This window comes from Hyaena hyaena, unplaced genomic scaffold, assembly GCF_003009895.1.
Source record: "Hyaena hyaena isolate Hyena2069 unplaced genomic scaffold, ASM300989v1 scaffold_55, whole genome shotgun sequence".
NCBI lineage: Eukaryota > Metazoa > Chordata > Mammalia > Carnivora > Hyaenidae > Hyaena > Hyaena hyaena.
In genome coordinates, this window is record NW_024080687.1 from 3,289,926 (window position 1) to 3,299,247 (window position 9,322).

Genomic DNA, 9,322 nt, shown 5'->3' on the forward strand with positions numbered 1-9,322 from the left:
TAGCAGCAAGCCCAGTGTGGGGCTCGAACTCACAAACCACGAGATCATGACCCCAGGCGAAGCCAGAGGCTCACCTGACTGAGCCACCCAGGCGCCCCTAAGGCTTGTGTTTTTATTATTTATAACTTTTTTTAAATGTTTTTATTTCTGAGAGAGAGAGAGAGAGAGAAAGACAGCGTGAGCAGGGGAGGGACAGAGAAAGAGGGAGATACAGAATCTGAAACAGGCTCCAGGCTCTGAGCTGTCAGCACAGAGCCCAACGCAGAGCTCGAACCCACAAACCTTGAGATCATGACCTGAGCCAAAGTCGGACGCTCAACTGACTGAGCCACCCAGGCGCCCCTGGTTTGTGTTTTTAAGACTGGGGTACATGATGCCAGCTAAAGCTACTAGTTGAGATGAACGTCTACAAGGATAGGGTTTAGAACTCAAATACTGCACAGAGTACAGGCCTTGACCCAGTTCCCCACAAACACCCTACTCTCCCGCACCCCCTCCGTCACACACAGGTGGCAGGACCCCAGCCCAATTGCGCCCAGTGAGCCACCTGCTCTGTGCCTGCGCATGAGCAGCTGAGCGTAGATGGAGAAAACCCCACTGTGTTTGATGAGGGGCAAGCTGAGGGCAAGGTGCAGGCTAACGGCACCCCTCCCAGCCCCAAGTGGGACATGTATGATATTCCTTGGACACTCCCAGCTACCTAAAAACAAGAAAGGACAAAAAAAAAAAAAAAAAAAGGTTAAACTGATAAGAATCTCCACGAGTTAACCAGAAAAAGGCAATCGCATTAACTGCCTAAAGTCCAGGAACTCCCTACGGTCTCAATGTTAATGCTTTGCTGGAGGGAAAGACAGCCTTGGCTTGACAATAGCCAGGCCTCCAATAAGCCTGTAGCATGTGAAAGTCTCTTTGGAAACTCCCTCTTGACTTTATCTCCCCAACTCCATAAAATGGTCACCCCGACACTTACAGAGCAGCTCTTCCTGCCCACGGGTCCTGTCCCTGTGCTTTAATAAAATCACCTTTTTGCACCAAAGACGTCTTCAAGAATTTTTTCTTGCTCGTCAGCTCTGCACTCCATGAACCCCTCATCACCCTAAAATTTCATCATGTCTTCACCATATCTTTCTTTTTTTAAGTTTTTTTTAATGTTTATTTATTTTTGAGAGAGACAGAGTGTGAGCAGAGGAGAAGAGAGAGAGGGAGACACAGAATCCGAAGCCGGCTCCAGGCTCTGAGCTGTCAGCACAGAGCCGGACGTGGGGCTCGAACTCAGGAAGCATGAGACCATGACCTGAACCAAAGTTGGTTGCTTAACTGACTCAGCCATCCCGGCGCCCCAAATCTTTCTTTTCTTATTAAAGTATAATTTGACATATGACATTGTGTTGGTTTCAGGTGCACGGCATAATGATTCCAATATTTGTATACATTGAGATATTTATATACATGATCACCATGTGAAATCTAGCCACCATCTGTACCCATGCAGAGTCACAAAAATTTATTTTTACCTCACATCTGAAATGAGCAGCCAACGCTGTCAGCTAACCCACTACACTCCCCTAAATCTCCTTCTGTGTTTCAAGGCAGGAATTTTGTCTCTTCACCTCACTACATATTCACTAAGGAAATAGATGCAGGAGGCGAGTATTCCGATGCTTCCCCAACCCTAGCTCCAGCCCCCTACCAGCATTTGTATCCAGATCGCCTTCCCTATAATGACAGAGTGCCGCAGTTCACAATTCAAGGCTGTGGCCTATCTCTCCGTTTTGTACTGAATTTTTCTTTTCTTTCTTTTCTTTTTAAATAGTTTATTGTCAAGTTGGTTTCCATATAACACCCAGTGCTCATCCCAACAAGTGCCCTCCTCCATGCCCATCGCCCCCCTTCCCCTCTCCCCCACCCCCATCAGCCCTCAGGTTTGTTCTCAGCATTCAAGAGCCTCTCATGGTTTGCCTCCCTCCCTCTCCCCAACTATTTTTCCCCTTCTTCTCCCGCATCGTTCTCCATTACTTCCTCCTAATCCACCTATATGTGCAAACATATGGTAGCTGTCCTTCTCTGCCTGACTTATTTCGCTCAGCATAATACCCTCGAGTTCCATCCATGTTGCTACACGTGGCCAGATTTCATTCTTTCTCATTGCCATGTAGTATTCCATCGTATAGATAAACCACATCTTCTTGATCCATTCATCAGTTGATGGACACTTAGGTTCTTTTCCATGTTTTGGCTATTGTTGAGAGTGCTGCTATGAACATTGGGGTCCATGTGCCCCTATGCATCAGCACCCCTGTATCCCTTGGGTAAATTCCTAGCAGTGCTATTGCTGGGTCATAGGGGAGTCCTAGTGTTAATTTTTTGAGGAATCTCCGTACTGTTTCATCTCCAAATACTTATTTTTTTTTCTTAATGTTTTATTTATTTCTAGGAGAGAGAGAGAGAGACAGTGTGAGCAGGGGAGGGTCAGAGAGAGAGGGAGTCACACACCGAAAGAGGCTCCAGGCTCTGAGCTGGCAGTCAGCACAGAGCCCGACGCGGGGCTCGAACCCACGAACCGCGAGATCATGACCTAAGCGAAAGTCAGACGCTTAACCGACTAAGCCACCCAGGCGCCCCATCATCTCTCCAAATACTTAAAGACTTTGTGGCTGCTGTACTCCTCTCATTCTCTGGCTTTATCAGTTTCTTCTCTGTACTGGATCACACCTATCTGGACACAAATAGGCCTTAATGTGGCTGTTCTTAAAAATATACAGGGGAGCCTCGGTGGCTCAGTGGGTTAAGCAACTGACTTCGGCTCAGGTCATGATCTCGTGGTTTCCGCCCAGGTCATGATCTCATGGTCATGAGATCTCTGCACTGTTAGCACAGAGCCTGCTCAGGATTCTCTCTCTCTCTCTCTCTCTCTCTCAAAATAAACTTCAAACAAACAAACATGGTCCCTTGAGCCCACAGCCCTTTCCAACTTTTTTTTCCTCTCTTCCCTGCAAATTCCCTCCAGAATTGCTTATATTTCCTATGTCTGCCTTGTCACCCCCGCCCCCTTCTCACCGCCTTGACCTTTCCTTCCCACCAGCCCACTGGAAGCTCTCCCATCCTGCCCAGCCCATTGGTCAGGTCTCCACTCTCACCTTGCTCAACCCACAGCAGCACTTGATACAACTGGCCACTCCTTCCTTCCTGAACATCCTCTCCTCTTCTCCAAGCTTTGGCATGACCACCCTCTTTCCACTTTTCCTCCTGACCCCGCATGCTTTCTCAGGCTTCCCTGTGGGGCTGTATTCTTCCAGCTCCCCAGGATGCAGCCGCGGACCTGGCCCTCCTTGCTTCTCCTTCACCTCCCTCTTCCACTAGGTGATCTTATCTCATCCAGGACCACTGAGGCACTAGTGATTCCCAAATCCATAGTTGCGGCTCTGACTTACCTCCGCGCTCCCAAATTTTATACCCACCGAGTGACATCTTCACTAAGATGCCTAAACTTAATGTCCAAAGCAACTCTTGTCTTCCCTTCCACAGACCTGCTCTTTCCGCAGGTTTCCCTGTGGCAGTGAAGGGCACCACCACCCACTGGGTTACTCAGGCCATAAACTTAGAACTGAGTCTTTTCCCTCTTTCCCTGCGTCCCATCCATTAGTATCTATAGCTCTGTCTCCACATACAGCCTGAATCCAACCACTTCCCACCTCCGCTGCTTCAGTCTTGTTCTCCACATCTCTCTTGGACAACAACACCCAGATAGGCGTACCTGCTTCCCCTCCTGCCCTCAGAGTCCATTCTCTCACAGTGGAATGATCTTTCAAAAGCATAAATCAGATCACACCACTCCCGTGCTTAAAGTCCTCTAATGGACCATTTTATCTGTAAACAGATATTGTCCCTATCTCTGTCCTCCAGAAGAACCTAGAAACAACCCAGTAGCAATGAGTATCCCAGCTCCTAGTTTGTAGTTTTGAAGTACCATTTCTCACTAAAAGTGACCAGGACTTTTGGAAGAGTCTGTTTCCAAGTCTGAGGCAAGAAATGTACAATGTGGGGGCGCCTGGGTGGTTCAGTCAGTTGAGTATCCAACTCTAGATTTTGGCTCAGGTCAACACCTCGCAGGTTCATGAGATCGAGCCCTGTGTCAGGCTCTGCACTGACTGTGGAGCCTGCTTGGGATTCTCTCTCTCCCTCGCTCTCTCTCTCTCTCTGCCCCTCCCCTGCTTGTTTTCTCTGTCTCTCTAAATAAATAAATATTTTTAAAAACGTACAGTGTGAGCCAGAAATATCTTGTCATATCAGAAAGAAAGAAACCGATCAATGACCACCAGGGTCGTGACAAAAGGATCTGGAAGTCAAAATCAAAGAGGCTCCCACTGAGCAAAGACGGGACAACCTGAGTTTTAACAGAGATAATAACTGCAATGAATTGAAACCATCAAATATGCTACAGCCCATGAGTTCATAATTACACTGAAAAATATAATAATAGATCACCTTTGAAGGTGATTGGAAATGATAGGAAACATTCATTATCTTAAACACTGATAACTCAATGGGGGTGGAGGGGTGGGGGGAAATCAAACATTTATCCTGCCTTTTCTACACAAATTATACATCTGGTGAAAAAATAAGATTAGAGGAAGCATCTCTTTATAGAAAGATTCCAACAAGTGAAAAAGAGATGATAGAACATGAATATCACCATGTTGCATCATCCAGTGAATTAACAGATAGAGACATTATGTATTTGTGGGTGCTAAGATAACAGAAAGATAACCAGACACCAACGTGCCCTCTGGTCAAAGAGAACACTCCACCATGTAGACGCTGGCCAAAGAGATCTGAACCTGTGTCTGACTGAGTTTCCAGATCCAGGTGCTAATTTGATTGAAATAAGAGAGGACAGAAGAACATGTTGAATGTGAGCTGAACACTGAATATGAAGTCAGCAAAAACGGACTGTGAAAAAGTCTACACACTGTAAGGAAAAGAAGGAAATTAAGATAGAATCCACAGATTCTAAAAGACTTAAAGTGCATTTTAAGTAAGCTTTTTAGAATACATCTAAAGGGGCACCCGGTCGGGGGGGGGGGGGGGCCCTGGGGGACTCAGATCATGATCTCAGCGTTCATGAATTTGAGTCTCACATCAGGCTCTGTGCTGACAGCTCAGAGCCTGGATCCTGCTTCAGATTCTATGTCTCCACCTCTCTGCCCCTCCCTGCTCACGCTCTGTCTCTCTCTCTCAAAAATAAATAAACCTTAACAAAAAAACATTTTTTAATGGGGGGCACCTGGATGGCTCAGTTGGTTAAACCTAGGACTCTTGTTTTCTGCTCAGGTCATGATATCACGGTTCCTGAGCTGGAGCCCTGAGTGGGGTTCTGCACTGACAGAAAACCCTGCTTGGGACTCTGTCTCTCTCCCTCTCTCTCCACCCCTGCCCCTTGCTTGCTTGCTCTAGATAGATATATATAGAGATAGGTAGATAGATAGATAGATAGATAGATAAAATACATCTAAGGATGTATATTTGGGTGCTAAAACTATAAAGACACCCAAAATCGTGATAACTATTAAAGTCAGGGTAGTCGCCACCTTTGGAAGGAGGAAGGTGGTTGGATAGGTCCAGACAGAGCGCCTGGGACTGCTGCAAAGTTCTATTTTGCGATCTGGGTGGTGGATACAACGATGTCTGCCTTCTAATAATTAAGCTACACATTTGGTTTGGTTGACTTTTCTAAGTCTGTGTTTTATTATGTGACTTAGGGGGGAAAAGATTAAAAACAAAACAAACCTCTTACACAGGAGTTGGCCATTTTTTTTTCAAAGGGCCTGATATAAAGTACTTCACATTTTCCTGGCCAAGAGGCAACTCGGGAATATTACGTTAGTACTTATATATAACCATTTAAGGGTGACAATTTTAAAATGCCTAAGGAGAAACCTGGGCTTGCAACACTGAAGGTCCTCTAAGCGCTGAATTCTGAATCCCAGGAGACTCCCATCCCTGGAGTCCCCAGCACTTGCGCCCCATACCCTCTCCCGGCCCCCGTGGGCGCCGCTCCCCTCCCACCCACCAGCGGCTGGTCGGCTCACGCTCTGCGTCTCTTAGCAACAGGCAGACGCAGCAGTCACCCTAGGAAGCAGGGAGGCGCGGAAGCGAGCGAGCACGCATGCGCAGGAAGAGCTCCGGGCTCCGCCTACCTGCTCCGGGAGAAAAGGGAGGGAGGGCCCAAAGCGCCCAAGCCTTAGGACTCAGCCTCAAGCGAAAGTCTGCGTTCCAACTCTTCCCACAAGTCCTCTAGCACAGTCTTGTCACTCATAGTAAGGTAGCAGTACAGGCAGCAACAGCATCACCTGCCAGAAACACAGGATTCCGAGCTGACCCAGACCTAGTGAGTCAGCGTCTGCATTTTTAACAAGATCCCAGTAAATCCCTATGCATATAGACGTTTGACAAGCGTTGCTTTCACAATCCAGGCAAAGCAAAGCCGTAAACAAATACATCAAACTAGGAATACCTCTTACAGGTTGAACTTTTAACCTCGACACTAAAAGACAGCTTTTATGATGAGGAAGTTCCCAAAGCCGACTTCCCTATACTCAGTAAGGGTAAAAATTCCCTTGGGTCCCCTCTGACCGTCAGTCCAGGACAGAATGCATCACTGACCTCAGGTTCCTGCTCTCAAAGCCAATGGGGAAATCAGGAAGAACAATTTCCATTCCCAGAGTAAGGGCAGGCGCTGCTTCTCATGAATAAGGTGAAAAGAGAGGGCTCAAAGAATGGGCGCTTTGGACCTGCCAAGATAAGTAAATCAATCTACACAAGGGCAATCCCAAACCCAGGGAAGGCAGCACCCAAACCCAGCCGAACAGCTCCTAGGAAACAGACTCAGTTTGTATTTTATTTTTTACTTATTGATTTGTTTTTAAACTTGTTAATGTTTATTTATTTTTGAGAGACAGAGACAGAGCATGAGGAAGGGAGGGGCAGAGAGAGGGAGACACAGAATCCGAAGCAGACCCCTGGCTCTGGGCTGTCAGCACAGAGCCCGACGTGGGACCCACGCACCGTGAGATCATGACCTGAATGGAAGTTGGACACAACTGGCTGAGCCACCCAGGCGCCCCTCAGTTTGCCTTTTAAACCCCAAAACGAAATTCTTACAAATACTAAGACAGATGATGAGGACTCCTGAGAGAAGTTCCCAGGTCAGTAACTTCCCAGTCTGGTGAGTTCTCTCCAGATACATCTGTCTTGGGAAACTGCAGACCTGAAGTTTCGCTTCCTCATCAGAGGACAGCGGCAAATTACAAGACACATCACTCACAATCCTGAAAGAACCACTTTGTTTCACTGGGGGAAAAAAGAGACTGACTTACCAGAGAATACCACGTTTAAGCAAAAGAAAATGACCCGTTTTTAATGGCAGAGACAAAAGAGCAAGACAGAGGAAAAACCCTTCTTCAAACAGAAAAAGACTCAAATAATGTATTTCTAAAAGTCCATGATATATGCTATACCATGAACGAACCTTGACAACCTTATGCTAAGTGAAAGACGCAGGTTACAAAAGATCATATATTGTGCAATTCCATTTACATGAAATGTTCAGAATAGACAAGTCTACAGAGACAGAAAACAGATTAGTAGTGGCCTGAGGCTGATGGGGGAGGTTAGTACCTAAAAGCATGAGGTCTGTTTTGGAGGTGATGAAAATGTTCCAAAAGTAATTATGGTGACAGACGGTGATTCTGTGAATGTACTGACAGCCACCGACTTATACACTTTAAATGGGTGAACTGTAGAGCATATGAACTATATTTCAATAAAGCCGTTTGAAAAAAAAAATCCGTGGCTCCACACTCGATCCACAGTAGTCTAAAAACACGGAGTTCCTACTAGAATACAAAAACTTTCTGAGAGAAAGAGCTGAAAATGAAAGAAAGTTCTTGACGTCAGTACTGGTTAGAGGCCCCAGCTAGATTTCTCTAGCAAGGCCCTCCCATCTCAGTTTGGGGAAGAATCTCACAGTCTTGTCTCAAGATCATCAATCTCACAGAAATCCCCATCTGGCTTTGGGTTCCTGTTCCAAAAACACTGGAAAAACCAAAACAGGCAAAACACGCTTTCAAACAACACTTTTAATTGATGTGGGCAAGGGAAGACACAGAGAATCATGGGATATTCTGTCAGAAATCAGAGTTGAGAATTCACCATTGCTATAGAAACTCAAGTCCAAGACTACACATTTCCCAAGGAAACCATGTTCCAAAAGTCCCTAAATAACTCATAAAGAACGACCAAAAGAGCCCATGTGGATGGCTGAGGCCTAGTAGGTGACCGCGTGGATTTTGGCTCGGCTGTCCCTGTTAGGCTTTAACCTTCGCGAATTCTCTTCTTCACGTTACGTTTCCCAGGCCAAGAGCAGAGGTTATCATGAGAAGCCCCAAGAGGACCCTGGCTGTACCCACAAGGGCCTGTGTTGGCATCACGGTCACAGCTGTCACCATGGAGAAAAAGACAGAAGCGGGAGGTGGAACAGGGACGTCTCCTACCCTAATGCAAAGCACACAACACCCTAGGGCTTTGGGAAACTGAGAGAGAGACAAATCTCTGCAGCTATTGGTCAACAGCTTCATCCTGCCTGACAGCTTGGATTCCCTCTAATCCCCAGGCAAATTGAAAGACCAAATGTTGTTTAGCAATTAATAATGAGGCAGATGCTGTTTGGCTTCTGTCTCCATTAGGCTCCTGTTCCAAGGGGCCTGCTTCAATCCCTAAGAACAAAATGGCCATTTCCAATGCCAAGGGCAAAGGGCACTGGCAAGTGCCTAGGACAGTGCCTGGCACATAGTTGATATTCAATATGTATTTACTGAACGTTTCTTGAATGGATGCTGGTATTACCTCCCTTGGCACTCTGCCTTCTTCCCTCAGCCTGGAAACACACACATGGGCATGCGAGCCCACACGAAGTTGAATCCAAGCCTGTTCACTGCAACTCCAACTGTAACCCTGCAAAATTAATAAACATAACAATTACTACTATAATATAGATTTCTGAAGAGCAAGGATTTTTGTTAAAGAATTTTGTTGTGACTAATATACCGTAAGTGCCTCAAACAATGCAATAGTAGCTTCTAAATGAATATTTGTTTAATGACGAAAGAATTGAGGGCCTACTATGTGCTAGGCAGGCCTACTGAGGAGGTCCCCTTCCCAATTACTTCTAGCCAGGCAGCAGAGGCTGTCTTGAGTCCTCCTACCGCCAGGGGCCGTTGTACAAAGAACGTGGCTTCCTTTCCACGTCACCTTCTATCCCCGC